General features: G+C 48.8%; 1 protein-coding gene across 3 annotated transcripts in view; it reads right to left on the bottom strand.

Moving 5' to 3' along the window:
• Nucleotides 1-19532, bottom strand: part of LOC115642575 (syntaxin-binding protein 2-like) — a 139969-nt gene that overhangs the window by 14494 nt on the left and 105943 nt on the right. Inside the window, exons 1-2 of one of the 3 annotated variants that reach the window (XM_030546191.1) lie at nucleotides 4328-4394; nucleotides 2792-2876 (exon numbers count right to left, since the gene is read on the bottom strand). The exons of 1 other annotated variant lie outside the window; for it this stretch is intronic. The gene's annotated coding sequence lies outside the window, so the exon portion shown is untranslated. Of the gene's footprint in view, nucleotides 1-2791; nucleotides 3218-4327; nucleotides 4395-19532 lie in introns of those variants that run through there. One more of the 3 variants, XM_030546190.1, reaches the window with a different exon arrangement.

The following is a 19532-nucleotide window of genomic DNA, read 5'->3' on the forward strand; positions in this document are numbered from 1 at the left end:
CTCAGATCAGTCTTGAGACCAGTTTTACTCAACACTTTTATTAGTGATCTTGGCATAAGAATTGGGAGTGGGACACAAAGCAGGGAGGGATTGCCAGTATGGAGGAGGGCAGGAAAATCATACAAGAAAATCTGCATGTCCTTGAAAGCTGGAGTAATAGAAATGGGATGAAAATTAATAGTGCATAAATTCTAGTTGTTAGTCCCCAAGTGCATAATTTTGCAATAAACTGGGAATGTATCAATTCAAGTGACAGAGGAGGAGAAAGACCAATGTGCATTGGTTGATCACAGGATAATTATGAGCTGCCAATACAAAGCAGCCGTGAAATAGGTTAATGCAGTCCTAAGATGCATCAGGCGAGGTATTTCCAGTAGACACATGAAAGGGTTAGTGCTGTTATACAAGGCACTGATGAGACCTCATCTGAAATACACCTCTACCTTCTGGCCTTAAAGTCTGTGAGTCTATAAACTGTGCTTTGCGCTGCACAGACACTGAAGGAGATCAGGGCCGCATAATGCAGCTCATGGCAGAGACTCTGACTGAGATCAATCCCTCCATTGTGATGAACACTGCACAGATAGAGTGGGACCATCCTTGTCCCACAGAGATCACAATCCTACAGTACACAGTCAGTAAGAGGAAAGCAGAGAGGGGCTGTGCCTTCCCCAAGGCCACCAAGCAGGTCAGTGACAGACCCCAGAACAGACCCCAGTAACTCCAGTGCCCCATCTCCTGCAGCTTGGAAAGGTCCCCAGACCCCACGGTATTAGGCTGCAGGAAAAGGTGGTTTGTCCATGGATGCACAGGCTGTTTTGGCAGAGCTGCAATCCCTGCACACAGGCTGGGTCTGTCCTCTGGGTCAGGACAAGTCAGTATCCAGCCCTGTGGGGTTGTGTTCCTGGCTCATACCTCCAGCACTCACTGCTGCCCCTCCCTTACCAGCTGCACTGGTCAGCCACACCCAGGCCTCAGTAAGGTTACTGTCCCCCCCCCAAACTCAAAGCTTCAAACCGGGACATGGTGCACCGGTGCCAATCAGAGTGCACTAGTGTAAATTCTGTGTATACGAAGGATTTTCATCAGTGCCTAAAAACACCAGTGTGGCAGAGACCTTCAGTGCCCAAAACAGCAGTACAGTGGTACTAGAACTGGGATCTATTTCTAGCTCCATCACGGATAGCCTGGGTGACCTTGGACACGTCAGTGTTTCTCCTCCCAACTTTAGTCTCTTTACCCAGCTGTCCACTCACTGGGGTCTCCTCTCTCTCCAGAGCTGCTCACCACTAAAATCTGTGCGCGTGTCACCAGAGCTAAGGCAGTTCAGCTCTGGAATAGTCTCACAAGGGTGGCTGTGGAGTCTCTTTCCCTAGAAGTTTTTAAGAAAAGGTAGGACAAACCTCTGTCAGAAATTATCTACATATACTTGATTCTGCCTCAGTAGAGAGAGCTGGACTTGACGACAGCTTGAGCTCCTGTCCAGCTCTACATTTCTAGGATGCCATGAAATATATACATATAAAAACAAACCATACAGAAAAAAACACAAGACCACCACAACATAATGTTAGGCAATTCAGAAAAACAACAACAAAAAAATACACTCCACAGCATAAAATGACAATACAAAGGAAAACAAAGCAACACAATGCAAAATAACACAGCCTAGGGCAAAGTACACAATGGGAAAGAGCTTAACTCAAACCAACACAACACAGGCACCAAACAAGCGGAGGCAAAACAATGCACCATAAAACTATGCAACACAACATGGTGCAAGCCCAGTTCCAAATGGCACCATGCAAAACAGCTCAGTGTAGAACAAGGCACAGCACAAAAGAGAATTATTTCAATGTAGACCTGGAAGGGATCTTGAGAGGTCATCTACTCCAGCCCTCTGTGCTGAGGCAGGACCAAGCATCCCTAGACATTCCCAGACTGGTGTATCTCTAACCTTGTCTTAAACACTTCCAGTGAAGGAAATTCCACAGACTCCCTTGGAAGCCAATGCAAGGCAAACACAGACCAAAACAACACTGTAAACACACACACTGGGCTTGGGGTTAAAGGGAGAGGCAAGAATTCAAACAATCTGGGTTCGCTTCCCAGTTTTGCCCCAGATTCTCCATGCAAAGAAGCAAATTACTTCAGCTCTCTGAGCTTCAGTTTCCCCATCTGTCAAATGGAGAGTCGCATCCCACCATTGGCCTATTTAGCCTGTGAGCTTTTTGTGGCAAGGCCTCTCTCTGTCCCTGTGGGCATGTCGACACTGCAGTTAGACACCGGCGGCTGGCCCGTGCCCGCTGACTCACACGGTTCAGGCTGTGGGGCTCTGTAATTGTGGTGTCCATGTTCCCGCTGGAACTGCAGCCCAAGGTCTGGCACCCTCCCACCTCACAGGGTCCTACAGCCTGGCTCCAGCCTGAGCCCAGACATCTACACTGCAATTAAACAACCCCTTTGCCTGACCTCAGTTGGTGATTCTGCAACTCCTGGCATTACAGGATCCCTGATTTTGTTTGGGGTCCCTGATGCATCTGGCAAAATGTGGGGGCAGGAGCTCTGTCAGGGTCTGTGCCGTGCCTAGTACAGTGGTGGGGCATTATCTCAGTCGGGGTCAGTGCAATGCCAGACCCAATGGGGACACAGATCTCAATCAAGGTCTCTTAAGTGCCCAGCACAATGGACGCATCACTTTGGGTCACAGTCATGCACTGCCTGGCACAAGGGGGGCCGTGATCTCGGTCCAGGTCTGTTTTACCTGGCACAATGTGGGGTCTGAGCTCACCTGGGGTCTCTGCAGCGCCTGGCAGAACAGGGCCATGCTCAGTACCATAGGAGCCCTGGTCTCAGTCAGACACCTGAAGAGAAAACTGGGAAGATTTTTGAGAATTCAATATCAGTATTTCAGAAATGAGGAGAAAATGGGGCACAAACTAAATATTTGCCAATATAAGTGACAAGCATCATGTGGGGAGATTTTATGTCACCATTCAACCACTCAAGAGAAAAGAGAGGAAATTGGAGGGGATTATACAGGGATATTGAATCAACAACAGAATGGGATGGATTCTTCTTGCCTCACGTTCACATGGACAGCAGGGAGCTCTGGGTGATGTGGCCTTCACAAAGGAGAGGACTGGGGCTGGAGTGAGGTCACTGGCTGTGGGGATGGGCTGGCAATGGGGATGGGCTGGCAGTGGGGTCTGGGAATATGACTAGCACAGGGGTCGGCAACCTTTCAGAAGTGCTGAGCCGAGTCTTCATTTATTCACTCTAATGTAAGGTTTTGCTTGCCAGTAACACATTTTCATGTTTTTAGACAGTCTTTCTATATAAGTCTATAATATATAACTAAACTACTGTTGCATATAAAGTAAATAAGGTTTTTAAAATGTTTAAGAAAATTCATTTAAAATTAAATTAAAATGCAGAGCCCCCCAGAACAGTGGCTAGGACCCAGGCAGTGTGAGTGCCACTGAAATTCAGCACAGGTGCCATAGGTTGCCTACCCCTGGACTAGCATTTGTGGGAGGGTGTGTGTGTGTGTGTGTGGAGGGGGGGCGGGGGCTGCTAGGTTGGGCAGGGTGGGGGAGGGGAAGTCGCTGGGCCCTCTCCAGGGGGGACACTTGCTCCTCTCTCCCCTTCCTGGGCCTTCCCACATCCTGTTGTCAGCAGAGAGGCCCCCCCGCCCCCAGCCCAGAGGTGTCCCTGTCTCAGGGCCCCCAAGCCTCTGCCCATTTATCCTCTGCCCAGTTCAGAAATCACTCAGGGGAACGATTTCCCACCTACACAAAGACAAATCACTGCAGGTGAAAATGGGGGGAAACACCCCAAACCTGAGATTTGAACTGGCCATTGGCAAAGGGGAGAGAAAATGGGGCACAATCAGGGGAGGGGAACAGGGAACTTCTCAGGGATTTGAGGGAAGGGGGGTGTCACCCTGGGTGCTGCTCGTTGCTCTCTAGGGAGAAAGGGGGCAGGACAGGAGAGGAGGGGGGTCCCCATGGGAGGGGGCAGCGGTAAATCCGAGGGGATCTCAGCCCCCCCCTTCTCTCCCCGCTCCTCGGGGGTCACCTGCTCTTCTCTCCCTCCCCCCCCGGCCATGTCCGGGCTGCACAGACATTTCCCAGCCCCCCCGGTCTCCCAACCCCGCCAGCCCCCGCCCGGCCCCACGCAGGGCTCCTGCGGGGACAGCAGCTCCGAGCCCCCCCCGGGCGCTGTCCCCCCCCCGAGCAGATCCCTGCGCTGCGAGATGCCAGGTCCCCCAACGACACTAGGGCAGAGTCACCGCCCGGCCCCGCCCCCGGAGCTCCTCCGGGACCTGGAGGCTGCAGCTCCGCAGCAGGGCGGGCAGATCCCGGGGGGCTCCAGAGGGAGGGGGCGGGGGCGGGGCGGGCGGGGCGGGCACGGGCGGGGGTGTAAAGGAAGGGCTCTCCAGCAGCGATCTGCGCATGCGCAGAGCTCCAACGGCACAAACTCTTCCCCAGCTCTGCGCCTGCCAGACCGAGCCGCAACAACCAACGCCTCCACATGACGTCACTTCCGTTCTTGGAGAGTCAGCAACTACATCTCCCAGCCTGCCCCGGGGGCACTTCCGCCCTCTCCTGCCCAGGGAAGGGAGGGTTCAGCGTGTGAAATCGCGCATGCTCCGTACCAGCCCCACGGGGGGCGAGAGAACAAAGCTGCTGTTGTTGCCTCCTCAGCCTACGTCCACACTACAGCTTTAAATCGATATTAGTAAAATCGATTTTATAAAACAGGTTTTATAAAATCGATTTTACGCGTCCACACTAGGGCACATTACTTCGGTGGTGTGCGTCCATGATCCCAGGGAACCATCGATTTCCGGAGTGGTGCACTCTGGGTAGCTCAGTAAGAGAATAGGACCAATAACTTCCACCCCAGTGGCACGCGGGGGGAGGGGGCGGGATTTGAACTGTCTCTGGGCAGCCAGGAAATTCCCGGGGGGGGGTGAAGGGGGAGGGGAGTTAATTGGATCCTGTCCCTGTTTGTGCCACTTGCCTCTCACCCCAGTGCAAATTCTCTCTTGTTCTGCCCCTAAATACCCTAAACGTTTGCCCCACTTCTCTCTACTTGTTTGTTTCTAATTGAATCTGCCCTGTGATTTCCCCTTCTCTCTCTAATTATAAAATAGCAAGAAAATCTCAGATTTACACCTTTCCTCAGCTTCTTAAACATGGATATAAAATGTTTGCAAATGGTGCCCATTTCCTCTCTCTTCATTTAACAAACATTGATGTGAAACACTGAGATTTTACTGCATATCTGATGTAAAAGCCCTTTGATTTTCCACTTTTCTCTCTATTAATTGCAAAAATAGAGCCAAAATCTCTCAGATTTCCAGCCTGTCTCTTTCATGTCTATGTTATTTTCAAATGTCAATTCAAAATCCTTTCATGTTTGGGGCTGTTCCCTGTGTTTCTCAATCCCAGCAACTTCTCCTTGCTTGGGGGAAAGCTGTTGCCCTGAATCATTCTCCATCCTGGAGGTTGCAGGGGGTTAAATGTCCTGTGTTGATCTTTCCCCTCTCCTTTGAGAACCACTTCTTCCCCCCTTTATCTCTGTTCAAATGTTTGCTGATGAAAGTGACCAGCCACATCTTTAATACACATCAGAGCTGGAGGCCTCCCCATATTTGGGGGATCATTGGTTCCCAGCTGGTAACGGGAGAGTTGGCTGGACCCTTTTCTTTTCTCCAGCTGGCCCGGGATGAGGAGGTCACTCTGAGTGCAGCATGGGGCCAGAAGGATCCCAAGCCCCATGACAAAGGGTCTCTGTGAGGGGTTGATGCCCCTGTGCTAAGATGTAGCCACCTCTGGGGTGAATCCATGTTGTGTGTGTGTGTGCGCGCGCACGTGTGTGTTGCAGGTCTGGCTCTTTCTGTGTGTGTGTATGCGCATGTGTCTAGCAGGTCTGGCTCTGTTTGTGTGTGTGCGTGTGTGCGTGCAGTGTGTTTTGCAGGTCTGGCTCTGTGTGTGTGTGTGTGTGTGTGTGTGTGTGTATAGCAGGTCTGGCTCTGTGCCTGTGTGTGTGTGTGTGTGCGTAGCAGGTCTGGTTCCGTGTGTGTGTGTGTGAAGCAGGTCTGGCACTATGTGTGTGTGTGCACCTGTGTGCCCGCTCATGGGTGTTTAGCAGGTCTGGCACTGTGTGTGTGTGTGTGTAGTAGGTCTGGCTGGCTCTGTGTGTGTGTGCGAGCGTCTGTGTGTGTGTAGCATGTCTGGCTCTGTGTGTGTGCGCATGTGTGTGGGTAGGAGGTCTGGCTCTGTGTGTGTTTGTGTGTCTGTGCATGTGTGTATTTAGCAGGGCTGGATCCATGTGTGTGTGCATGCGTGGGTAGCAGGTCAGGCTCTGTATGTGTGTGTGTGTGTAATGGGTGTGTGCGTACCTGTGCGCGCACATGGGTAGCAGGTCAGGCTCTGTGTGTGTGTGTGCATGTCTGTGTGTGTGTAACAGGTGTGCGTGCGCGCGTGTTTGTGTTTAGCAGGTCTGGCTCTGTGTGTGTGTGTGTAGCAGGTCTGGCTCTTTGTGTGCAGGTGTGTGTGTAGCAGGTCTGGCTCTGTGTGCATGTATGTGAGCGTGTGTGTGTGTGTAGCAGTCTAGCTCTGTGTGCGTGTGCTTGTGTGTGTGTTGCAGGTCTGGCGCTGTGCATGTGTGCGTAGCAGGTCTGGCTCTGTGTAGCAGGTCTGTCTCTGTGTGTGTGCGCGCATGTGTGTGTGCGAGTGTGTGTGTTTAGCAGGTTTGGCTGCGTGTGTATCTGCGTCTAGCAGGTCTGGCTCTGTGTTTCTCTGTGTGCACGTGTGTGCGCACTCGTGTGTGTGTGCGCATGTGTCTGTGTGTGTGTAGCAGGTCTAGCTATGTGTGTGTGTCCGTGTATGTGCGTGTGTCTGTTGCAGGTCTGGTGCTGTCTGTGTGCGCGTGTGTCACGGAATCACCGGGTGATGCTCTGGAACTGCTCCCCACCAAGCCAGTCAGGACTTTGGGGAACCTCCTTTCCCTTGGAGCAGACTTGTTCAGGGCAAGAAGCTCACACAGCTTCACCTCATGGGTCTCTCCTTGGAGCATTCAGCATCCTCTGCCCCTCCGTGCGCTTCCCACAGCGAGTCCACCCCAGCGGGGTCCTGGGGAAGCCACCGGGTCTTGCACCCCCACTTTGCAGTCAGATGTGACTCTCAGCCAGCCAGTAAAACAGAGGTTTATTCGATGACAGGAACAGGGTCTAAAACAGAGCTTGTAGATACAGCGAACCGGACCCCTCGGCTGGGTCCATTCTGGGGGGCAGTGAGCCAGACCCCCAGGTCTGCCCTCCACCCTCGACCCCAGCCAGCTCCAGACTAACCACCCCTCCCAGCCCCTCCTCTCTGCTCAGCCCCTTTCCCGGGCCAGGAGGTCACCTGATCCCTTTGTCTCCAACACCTTCAGCTGGCACCTTTGCAGAGGAGGCGCCCAGGCCATCAGTTGCTAGGAGACAGAGTGTCAGGCATTTAGGTGCACTGGCCCTTTGCTCTGCCAGATACTTAAGAACTGCCATGGGGACACTGAGGCACCAACACAGTATTCAGAGAAAACATTAAGAACTTTCCCAGTTCGTCACAGCGTGCATGAGCGTGTATCTATGTAGCAGGTCTGGCTGTGTGTGTGTGTGTGTGTGTGTGTGTGTATGCACTTGCATGCATGTTTGTAGCAGGTCTGGTTCTGTGTATGTGTGTACGTTTGTGTCTGTGTGTGTGTGTATAGCAGGTCTGGTTCTGTGTGTGTGTGCGCATGTCTGTGTAGCAGGTCTGGCTGTGTGTGTGTGTGTAGCAGGTCTGGCTCTGTGTGTGCACGTGTGTGTGTGTAGCAGGTCTGGCTCTGTGTGTGTGTGCGCATGTGTGTGTGTAGCAGGTCTGGCTCTGTGTGTGTGTGTGTGTGTGTGTGTGTGTGGCAGGTCTGGCTCTCTGTGTGTGTGCACGTGTTTGTGTGTCTAGTAGGTCTGACTCTGTGTGCGTACGCATGTGTGTGCGTGTGTCTGTGTATAAGGTCTGGCCCTGTGCATGTGTGTGTGTGTGGCAGGTCTGGCTCTGTGTGTGTGCGCGCATGTGTGTGTGTGGCAGGTCTGGCTCTGTGTGTGTGTGTGCACGTGTGTGTGTCTGGCAGGTCTGGCTCTCTGTGTGTGTGCACGTGTTTGTGTGTCTAGTAGGTCTGACTCTGTGTGTGTGTGCACGTGTGTGCATGTGTCTGTGTATCAGGTCTGGCTCTGTGCATGTGTATGTGTGTGTGTAGCAGATCTGGCTCTGTGTGTGTGAGCCTGTGTACGCGTGTGTGTGTTGCAGGTCTGGCTCTGTGTGTGTGTATGTATGTAGACGGTCTGGTTTTCAGTATATGTGCGTGTGTGTGTGTAGCAGATCTGGTTCTGTGTACGTGTGTGTGTCAAGCAGGTGTGGCTCTCTGTATGTGTGTGCACGCATGTGTGCGTGTGTTGTGTGCAGCTGGTCTGGCTCTGTGTGTGCATGTGTCCACGTATGTGTGTGTGTGTGAGTGTGAGTAGCAGGTCTGGCTGTTTGTGTGTGTGCAGTCTGTGTGTGTGTAGCAGATCTGGCTCTGTGTGTGCGTGCGTGTGTGCGCGCTTGTGTGTGTGTGTGTGTAGTAGGGCTAGCTCTATGTGTGTGCACGTGTGTGTGTTTAGCAGGTCTGGCTCTGAGTGTGTGCGTTTGTGTGCGCACAAGCGTGTGTGTAGCAGGCCCGGCACTCTGCATGTGTGTGTGTGAGTGCATGCGTGTGTGTGTGTGTGTAGTAGGTCTTGGTCTGTCTGTCTGCGTGTGTGTGTGTGTGTGTGTGAAAGTTTCAGGTCTGGCACTGTACGTGTGTGTAGCAGGTCTGGCTCTGTGTGTGTGTGTGTCTGCGCATGTGACAGTGTGTGCGTGTGTGTAGCAGTTCTGGCTGTGTGACTGTGTGTGCGCGCGTGTGCATGCCTATGTGTAGCAGGTCTGGCTCTGTGTGTTTGCGTGTGTGTACTCGTGTTTGCGTGTGTGTGTGTAGCAGGTCTGACTCCATGTGTGTGTTTGTGTGCATTGTGTGTGTGTTGCAGGACTGGCTGTGTGTGTGTGTGTAGCAGGACTGGCTCTGTGTGTGTGTGTGTGTGTGTGTTTAGCAGGTCTGGCTCTGTGTGTGTGTGTGCGTGCGCATGTGTGTGTAGCAGGTCTGGCTCTGTGTGTGTGTATGCACGTGTGTGTGTGTAGCAAGTCTAGCGCTGTGTGTGTGTGCGTGCATGTGAGCATGTGTACGTGTGTGTGTAGCAGGTCTGGCTGTGCTAAGATGTAGCCACCTCTATGGTGAATCCATGCGGGGTGTGTGTGTGTGTGTGTGCACATGTGTGTTGCAAGTCTGGCTCTTTCTGTGTGTGTGTATGCACGTGTGCGTGTAGCAGGTCTGGCTCTGTGTGTGTGTGAGCATGTGTACGTGTGTGTGTAGTAGGTAGGGCTCTGTGTATGTGTGTGTACGCGTGTGCGCGTGAGTGTGTGTTTAGCAGGTCTGACTCCGTGTGTGTGCGTGTGTGTGTGTAGCAGGTCAGGCTCTGTGAGTGTGTGAACGTGTGTGTAGCAGGTCTGGCTGTGTGAGTGTGTGTGTGTGCACGTGCTTGCATGGGTGTGTGTAGCAGGTCTGTCCCTCTGTGTGTGTGCGCACGTGTGTGTGCGAGTGTTTCTGTTTAGCAGGTCTGGCTCCGTATGTGTGTGTGCGTGTAGCAAGTCTGGCTCTGTGTTTTTTTGTGTGTGCACATGTGTGCACACACATGTGTGTAAGAGATCTGGTTCTGTGTGCGTGTGTGTGTAGCAGGTCGGGTTCTGTGTCTGTGTCCACGCGCGTGTGTATAGCAGATCCGGCTCTGTGTGTGTGTGCGCGCGTGTGTGTAGCAGATCTGGATCTGTGTGCATGCATGCATGCGTGTGCTTGTGTGTCTAGCAGGTCTGACTGTGTGTGTGTGCACGTGTGCACGTGCGTGTGTAACAGGTCTGGCTCTGTGTGCACTTGTGTGCACTTGTGCATGTGTGTTTAGCTGGTCTGGCTCTGTGTGTGTGCACCTTTGTGTACGTGTGTGTGTGTGTTGCAGGTCTGGCTCTGTGTGTGTGCGTGTAGATGGTCTGGTTTTGTGTGTGCGCGCGTCTATGCATGTGTGTGTGTGTATGTAGCAGGTCTGGTTCTGTGCATGTGTGTGTGTCAAGCAGGTGTGGCTCTTTGTGTGTATGTGTGTCTGCGCGTGTGTGCAGCTGGTCTGGCTCTGTGTGTGTGTGTGTGTGTGTGTGTGTGTGTGTGTGTGTGTGTGTGTGTGTAGCAGGTCTGGCTCTGTGTGTGTAGCAGGTCTGGCTCCGTGTGTGTGTGTGCATGCGTGTCTTTGTGTATGTGTAGCAGGTCTGGCTCTGTTTGTGTGTCTAGCAGGTCTGAGTCTGTGTGCACGCGTGTGCGTGTATGTCTGTGTAGCAGGTCTGGCTCTGTGTGTGTGCATGTATGTGTGCGCTTGTGCGTGTGTGTGTTATACCAATTGTATTAGACCAGTAAAAACCAGCAGGATCTTATTAAAGGGGACAAGACATTTGTCACATTTATTGTCAATAACATAATAAAATAAAAGATAACAGCAAACAATGTTGTTTGGCTACTTATTCCTATGATTACTTTATATATATATATATATATATATATATATATATATATATATATATATATACATACACACACACACACAGAGTACGGTTCTATTCTTGGTTAACCAAAACCTGCTGGCCCCCGAGTGGGCAGCAGGAAAATAAAGAGCTCATAAAATTGTTAACCAAACCTGCTGGCCTCCGGATAGGTAGCAGGAAACATAAAATTGTTAACAAAACCTGCTGGCCTCAGGATAGGTAGCAGGAAAAGAAAGAAAAATCAGGGGCAAAGAGAGGGTCTCAGGGACCAGACAGTGCTGCTCACTGAACAAAACTAAAAATGTTTAAGAAAAGGCAAGGGAAAACAGTCCTAGAGGAAGAAATGAAGTCAAAAGTAGCTTCTACCTCACCTTTTATTAAAGAGAGAACGCCTTTTCAACAAATCCTTCAAAGATATGGGCACAGTCCTTGGACTGAACAAGCCCTTGCAGATACCTGCACCATTTCGGACCTAGAGGATAGATTGGCCCAATATATCCTCATACGCAAACCCCTAACTGCTGCAAAAAGAGACGCCGCAGGAATCTGGCTGCTATGGGAGGCTTGTAATAACAGCTACCTCCGACTAACAGCCTGTAAAGAGGAAAAAATATTTTTAACAGAAAAAATATCCCAATTAGAAAAAGGGGTGGAAAATTGGAAAGTGATGGCAACAAATTCTCACAACCAAATGGAAATAATAAAACAAGCGTTACAGGAAAGTAAAAGTAAAGAACGATTCCTGACGGACCAAATTACAGCCTTCACAGAATTAGAAAAAGAAAATCAGGCTTTGATTAAAGAAAACCAAATCCTACAAGGCATGGTTAAGAAATTAACATCAGAACAGGGCAAAGCCTCAGGAAACCATACCCACTGCGATTCTATTATTAAGCAGTTGAAACACAAATTAGGTTTTGCAACCCGCCAAGTAGCGGCTGTCACATCAGGAGAATGGAACCCAACCGAATGTAAAATACAATCGGATTGGGACACAGATATTTGGGACCCCTGAGAAATTGGACAGAGAGATATCTGGCATGACCCACAAGAGGGTCTTGTGGCTCCGGTAGCAGCCATAGAACGGTGCACTGTGAGCACCCCGGTAGACGGTGGGGGAAATGAACAGGTCACTATCGTTCCAGCATCAGCCTCAGCCGTAAAAGCAATGGCTGATCATTTGGGAACACGAAATAGAGAAACCTTTTCCCAATGGTGCACCAATGCCATCCTGTTGGCAGGGAGAGAAGCACTCACCACTCAGGAAATGTATCGCCTTATGGGCATATGTGCGGCACCAGAAATACGAGCAGCCCTGGACCGCATAAGAATTGGTGCTGATGATAGTGAGCTAGCCCTAATGGCCACCTTTGGAGAACAGATAGGCAGGTGAAATTTTATTGCCCAAGCCATGGCTTCTACTCAGGACACTAACGAAGATCCTGAAAATTATCTCACTCGGTGGGCCCTAATGCAGATTATGGCCGGTATAGTAACCATACCGGCTAATACGGATTTAGATTTAATCCCCTTCCCTGTACCATCTCTCAGAGATTGCGCTGCCTCACTACTTCCCTATTACTCAGGCAAGCTTGCCGTTTGGCAGGGTGGGCACCCTGCCACCTTAAGAGAATTAAAAGAGATGGTACAACAGATAACTACCCACGCCGGACCCAAACCCAATATTAAAAAGGAAAGGGTGGCGTACGTGGCGGCAGTGGAGCCAACGGTCACCTATTCAAATGAAAGTGGCACAAAGGGATTTGCAGGATCCTGTGGAGGGCACTCAAAAGTCAAATTCAGGGGAAGGGGCAATAACCAGTCTAGGGGTCGGCTGTACCCAGACCTTCAAAAATCTCAGTCAGCCGAAAACAGTTGTCAGCCGGAAAAACCCGTCGCTGATGTGCGCCGCCTGGCATGCAAGTTATTATTACAAGTGGGAGGAGATAGACAAAAATGGGAAAAGGCCCGTTTGGCCGATATTATAACAGAGATTCTTAGATTACAGGACCAGCGAGGAGTGGTATCAGAAGTAACCACCCCAAGTGCTCCTTTAGATTTTCAGGAATACTCTTACGGAAGCCCACTGGACGTGAAATCCCCACTTGGCATAGGAGCCCAACAGTGGAGGATTATAGGGGAATTAACCTGGGATCCAGGAGGAAGACCCTATATCTACGTCCAGCAGGGAAATCAAGCTCCTATGATGGCTCTAATTGATACTGAAGCTTCCGTCTCTCTAATTAAAATCGCTCCTCTAGCAGGAACAAAAGGGCAAAATACGATATTACACTCATTTCAGGGAAAACCCAGCACCGGACAAGAATGGGTACAGGTACCATTCTCCACACCACTGGGAATCTAATTCAAACAAAACATTTGACAGATGCCGTGATCCTGGGCATGGACTGGTTGTTCAAAAATAACATTATTGTTGATCTCCCCAAAAGCGCTCTATGGAGACTGGAAACCCTTCCCCCTTATCTCCCTACAGCAAGCCGTGATAAGTTTGTCAGTAACAGAAGTGATAAACTAGCTGCTGCGCTCACAGCAGAACAGCAGGAGAAGTGGCGTTTTAAATTTCCCACGGTCTGGACCCAGAAGAAAACAGATTGTGTTAAAATTGTAGGTGAACTGGTGCCCCCATAGAAGCAATATCGGTATCCCAGGGAAGCAGAAACACAGCTTGTCCAAATCATTCAGGACCTGGAAGAGCAGGGAGTAATTAGAAAAACTAACTCCCCTTTTAACTCCCCTGTCTGGCCAGTCATGAAGGCAGATGGGCAATCCTGGAGACTAACCATTGATTATAGAAGAATCAACAAAGGAAGTATACCCATGGCCCCCATCGTGGCACATATGACGCAGGTCATCCAAAGGGTACAAGCCACCTCCAGGTATTTTTCAGTTATAGATCTGGCTAACTGTTTCTTTGCCATCCCATTACATCCTGATTCACAGGACCGATTTGCCTTCACTATCAGAGACCAGCAGTACACATTTTGGCGCCTACCCCAAGGATTCCAAGACTCTCCAGCTATCGCCCACAAACATGTGGTAGTTATGCTGGACCAGTTAAGTCCCTCTGATCGACCACTTGTCTATTCCTATGTGGATGATGTTTTGGTTTTTGGCCAGCTCCAGACGCAGGTGCAGAGACTTACAGAGGACGTCCTTGCACTGATCCAGGACACCGGCTTCAAGGTAAGCCTGGAAAAAAGCACAATTGATGCAAACTCAGGTTGTCTACCTAGGTATTATCATTGGCAGGAGGGAAGGCAGGTAGATCAAAGAAAGGTACGGGCTTTAATTGAAATGCCAGCCTCTACGGATGTGCACTCCTTAAGGGTTTTGCTGGGCGGATTTAACTTTCTACGACCCCATATCTACAAATATGCAGAAATTACACGTCCTTTGTGGAAACTGCTAAAAAAGAAGACGCACTGGGAATGGGGTCCAGATCAGGAGAATGCCTTAAATATCCTGAAGCAAAAAGCCTTAACGGCCCCTGCTTTACGCTTCCCGGATGAATCTAAACCATTTGTCATCCGGTTAGCAGCTAATGAGGTGGCCATGGCGGCTACTCTCTTGCAACAAAATGAAAACCAAACATTGGTACCAATGGCTTATGAGTCTAAAAAACTACAGGGAGCTGAACTAAATTTTGACGCCTGTAAACGTGAATGCCTGACAGCGGTATGGGCCGTTCAGTCTTTTGAGCCGCTTACCGGCAGTGCCCCAATTACTAATAGGAGGCAGGGTGTCTAACACCGGAATGGCACAATGGACTCTAACACTGGTAAACAGAGGAGTCCGGACTGACACAGTATCTAAACCTGACATGCTGACACATGCTCTTATTGAAAAAGGGACTAAGCATGTATGTCCAGCAGTCACACTAGAACAAAGAATAGCACAAGCCCAAGCACCCCCCCTGGAAGACTTGGATACCGTGGGTCAGGAGAAAAAAATTTGGTTCACGGACGGCAGTTCCATGGTGGTGCATGGTAAAAAGAGAATCAGATATGCAGCCATCAATTTAGAAGAGGAAGTACTGAAGGCGTACTTGGATCATGGCTCAGCACAGCATGCTGAACTCCATGCCATATACCAAGTCCTAACACAGTATGAAACAGAGAACTGCCCCAAGACTGTACACATCTATGCTGGCAGCAATTATTGTGTAAACGGAGTGCAATATTGGATGTTTGATTGGCAGAGGAACAATTGGAAAGCCGCAGACAGGAAAGAGATAGCATATGTAGATGAATGGAGATGGATTTATGCCTGGGTTATCTCTCATCCCAACCAGCTTAAAATCAAACATGTCAAGGCATATGGAAAAGGCTCCGCAGCTGAAACAGTATGGAATAACCGTGCTGATGCCACAGCCAGAGATTATGAAGGGATAGCAGTGGTGACCCGAAGGCAGAAAAAGAAGGTATTAGAAGCAGTCCGCACCCCAGGAAGAATTGAAAGGCAGGAACTGGTGAACATAGCTCATCAGTTCATGCATGACGGAGTGGAAGGAACGCTGGGAAGGTTAAAGCAAGTGGCAGAATGGAAGGGGATGAGAGACGAGGTGGATACCTGGGTCAGAAATTGTATACAGTGTGCCAAAGATAAAGCTCGTCCTCCACACCAGCCTCAGATGCTACATCAAAGAAGGCTGGGACCCTGGCAGAGAATCCAAATTGACTTCATTGATAAATTGCCAAGGAGTCAAGAAGGATTTCGATATTTACTTGTAATTATAGATTCCTTTTCAGGTTGGGTGGAAGCTTTCCCTACTAGGAACAATAGCGCCCGCACAGCTGCTAAGAAACTATTCTCTGAAGTAGTTTGCAGATATGGGACTCCTGAGATTATTGACTCAGACAATGGAGGATTCTTTGTGGGAGACATATTTACTCTACTACTTAAAGCATTAGGAGTTTCACACAAACTCCACGTCCCATACAGACCGCAGTCTTCCAGACAAGTAGAGAGAATGAACCGCACTATTAAAGAAGCCCTTAGGAAAGTTGTAGACAACACCGGTAAGAACTGGCCGGAAAAACTGCCGCTAATATTAGCAGCCATTCGCAGCAGTAAAAGGCTGAAAACTAAGATCCAGCCATACCAGATCCTCTGGAAAGGCAATGAGGTTGGTCATCAACCCAGAACAAGCAGCAGAATCAGAGACTACAACTCAGGAGCACTGGCATGGTTAAAGCAGTTGCAGGAAGACAAAGCCACCCTGCAGCATAGAATAAGCCAAGCCATTGAGCTCATGAATACAAAAATGGATCAAAATAAGAATGGGGATTCCCTACTGTGGGAACCAGGGGATCAGGTAATGTATTTGAAGTTGGGCAAAAGGGATCACACACTGGAGTCAAAATGGACCGGTCCCTACTCCATAGTGGACCGCCTCAGCCCTCTCATTTACCGCATAGACAAAAATGGTAAATTAAAGTGGGTTCGTGTTTCACAAATGAAGTTGTTTGTATAAACTAATTCTATTTTTTTACAACTATATTTCCAGATACAAGACCTCCTGTGGCTGCGGTGTATTTTTGTTCCTGCAGGACTATCGGGCGCGAAATGCGGCTGCTGAGACTGCCAGTTCTAACCCTGTCTCCGCTTTTCTCAAAAGGGTAGTAAAAGATCAGACGGAACGATGCCTCGCACAAAATGGGACACAGAGCCACGGCAGTTCTTGGTCTGGATCACAACATTGGCCCTAATCTCAATGATAAAGACACAGCCTGTCCCCAAAGGAAAAATGCACAAATCTCCGCCAATCCCTAACAACGATAGACATGCTTCAACATACCTGGAACAAGGTAAAACAATCCTCACCGCATTGCTGACACACAGCAACTCACACATATACAACATTCCGTGGACCCCAGTACGACAACCAGATATTCACCTAAGATGGATCGATTTAAAAACTAATTTAATAATAACACCCTTAGGGAAAACTCATATATATGTTGGGGATGGGGAACTGGGACTGCAAGCAAATATCATTGGATGGTAGGGGTGCGCATGGAAGGATATGCAGGAGATATACTACGATGCTTTCAGACTACCCTTCACTCCCTTATATATGGGACGGTTTCGTGAAATCAGGGACCCTCGTAACAGTAATCATAGTTTACTGCCCAAACCATGCACATACGATACCATTCCCTGATGGATGTGACTGGAAATGGGAGAAAGAACATATGTTCATAAAAAACACCCCATTACCAATGACAAAACCAACCTTATTTAAAATTCAAACTTCTCCAGTGAAAGTCTTGGTGAGCCCCCTATTGGCAGAAGTAAAAATTGACATGGACTGGACAAGATTAAATGTCTCAAAAGTAGAACCAAAGTGTAAGCCTTTTTCCCTCCCAATACTACAAGCCTGGATAAGGACACACAGACTGTTCCCCCCAGATGCACCACATCCCAGAACCAAAAGAGATATTATGGATACTATGCTAGGTGGATTTGGAGCAGGAGCAGGACTTGCAAACTCAGTGGACTTGGAAACTATTAAGAACAAATTAAGCTCCCTGGCCCAACTACAGGACAGCCTTATACCAAAACAAGTACACGCCAATGTAGACTTAGTCCAAATTGGCCTGGGTAACCTAAAGGCCAAATGGAATTTATGGCAATGGCTAAATACTACCACCTGGTTACTCCATAAGAAAAATCTACAAATTGGAAACCACACAGCTATAGCTATGGGATGCCCTGAAATACAGATACATGCCCTAGCTACTTTGGAATATGAAATGTTTTGGGTAATTTTGGGTAATATTAAGGTTTTAATACATTTGTTAAACCAAAGGAAAAGATCTCTGTTCAATACTTACCAATATAACTGGATGCAATATGTTTCCAGTACTGTAAAACCACACTTGTTAATTGGGGAAATAATTGTAAAAATAGCACATCAACAGTCTCTAGAGGCAAAGGTGTGGAAGGTTAGCCCACTCCCCATATTACACCTGGGATCATTCTGGCTGCCTCTGACCTCAAGCCAGTGGGCTGGAGAAAAAGGGAAACTATTGGACACTAGAGGTTGTACACAATGGACTCCTCAAAAGTGCATATGCCTCACCTTACCTGTTGCCCCAGAGCCTTGTAGTAAAGATGTTTCATTGGGATCCTGTATGTGGGATGAATTGGATAATGACACCAGAGTATTGTACAATGGACAATGTGTATGTATCCACTCGTGGAGGAAGTATTTTGGGAGGATGGGAGTGTTAGCAGCCCCCCAGTAGATGAATGTAAATGCAATGTTAGTACTGTTTTTACTAAAAATCACACTTACTATTTGCCTCTGCCAAAAAAGTCTCAGCTAACACTAACAGCTGAGCCGGCCGACTTCTCAATTAACCTTGGAATTAAATGGCAAGATCTTACTAATAGTCTACTTAAAAGTAAAGAAGTGACCACATTTTTAGAACAAACAGATAACCAAGTAGGAAATCAGACTATTCATGTTATACATGCCAACGGGCACATGTTAAGGATTGCCACTTCAGAGAAACAAATTACAACTTATCATTGCCAGCAATGCCCCTCTGCTATGTACATCGGCCAAACTGGACAGTCTCTACGGAAAAGGATAAATGGACACAAATCAGACATTAGGAATGGCAATATACAAAAACCTGTAGGAGAGCACTTCAACCTCCCTGGCCACACTATAGCAGACCTTAAGGTGGCCATCCTGCAGCAAAAAAACTTCAGGACCAGACTTCAAAGAGAAACTGCTGAGCTTCAGTTCATCTGCAAATTTGACACCATCAGCTCAGGATTGAACAAAGACTGTGAATGGCTTGCCAATTACAGAACCAGTTTCTCCTCTCTTGGTTTTCACACCTCAACTGCTAGAACAGGGCCTCATCCTCCCTGATTGAACTGACCTCGTTATGTTGGGTCTAAACTTTTGGTGAACTTTGGAGCCAAAACACACCCAGACTGGCCGTCTCTGCATAATCCTTTCTGAACCCTTTATCGAACAAAGCACTGACCTGCAAACTACTCATGACACCCCCTTTATTAAGTAGCCATTAGCCTTTATCTCTATGCATTTACTTGTTAAACTTGCTTTTCCTGCAAAATCTTGATTGATTATGCATGACCATTATCTTTTATTAATCACTTTGTTTACTTCTGTGTATAAATATTGATGCTCACCCCTAATAAATGGGCCACACTTCTTCTAAAGCTTTTGGGTTAGTGTGAGCCCGTTGATCAACGCATTGGTGTCTGGTCTCTGACAGAATTGTGTGCCCAAATACCAACTCCGCACGAACTTGGGTGTTGGAGAGGTGAGTGAGGACTTGCTTTATTACCTAACAATTTGGGGGCTCGTCCGGGATTCCTTCTGGTGCGGTACCTCTGTCCAGTGGTCAGACCACTCATATATGAATTGGCAAGGCGCCACAGGAGATTTCTCCCAGCCAATTCAATATTGAGGGGTCATGTATTGGACAGCAGGGTAAACGCCAGTTGGAGGGCTCCTGTCAGACACCATGGGTCAAGGGACTAGCGTGCCTCTTGAGAGTCCGTTGGGGATTGTAAATAAGTTATGGAACAAAGGGAAACTCCCAGTACAGACAGGAATGTCTAGGAAGAAATTGTACACACTATGTGTAAGGAATTGGACTGGGTATACTGCGGTATTGGCCGACCCGGAGATGAGGTGGCCTTCGTATGGCTCTTTCGAACAGGCTGCCTTAAGAGGAGTAAAGAGCCAGATCGAAAAAGACCATCCGGGACAGTTATGTTACTGGTTTTGTTGGGACACAGCAGCAGAGCTGTGGAAATCTTTAAAAATTATGGCAGTCAGGT

The sequence above is a fragment of the Gopherus evgoodei genome, unplaced genomic scaffold (genome assembly GCF_007399415.2).
Source record: "Gopherus evgoodei ecotype Sinaloan lineage unplaced genomic scaffold, rGopEvg1_v1.p scaffold_42_arrow_ctg1, whole genome shotgun sequence".
NCBI lineage: Eukaryota > Metazoa > Chordata > Testudines > Testudinidae > Gopherus > Gopherus evgoodei.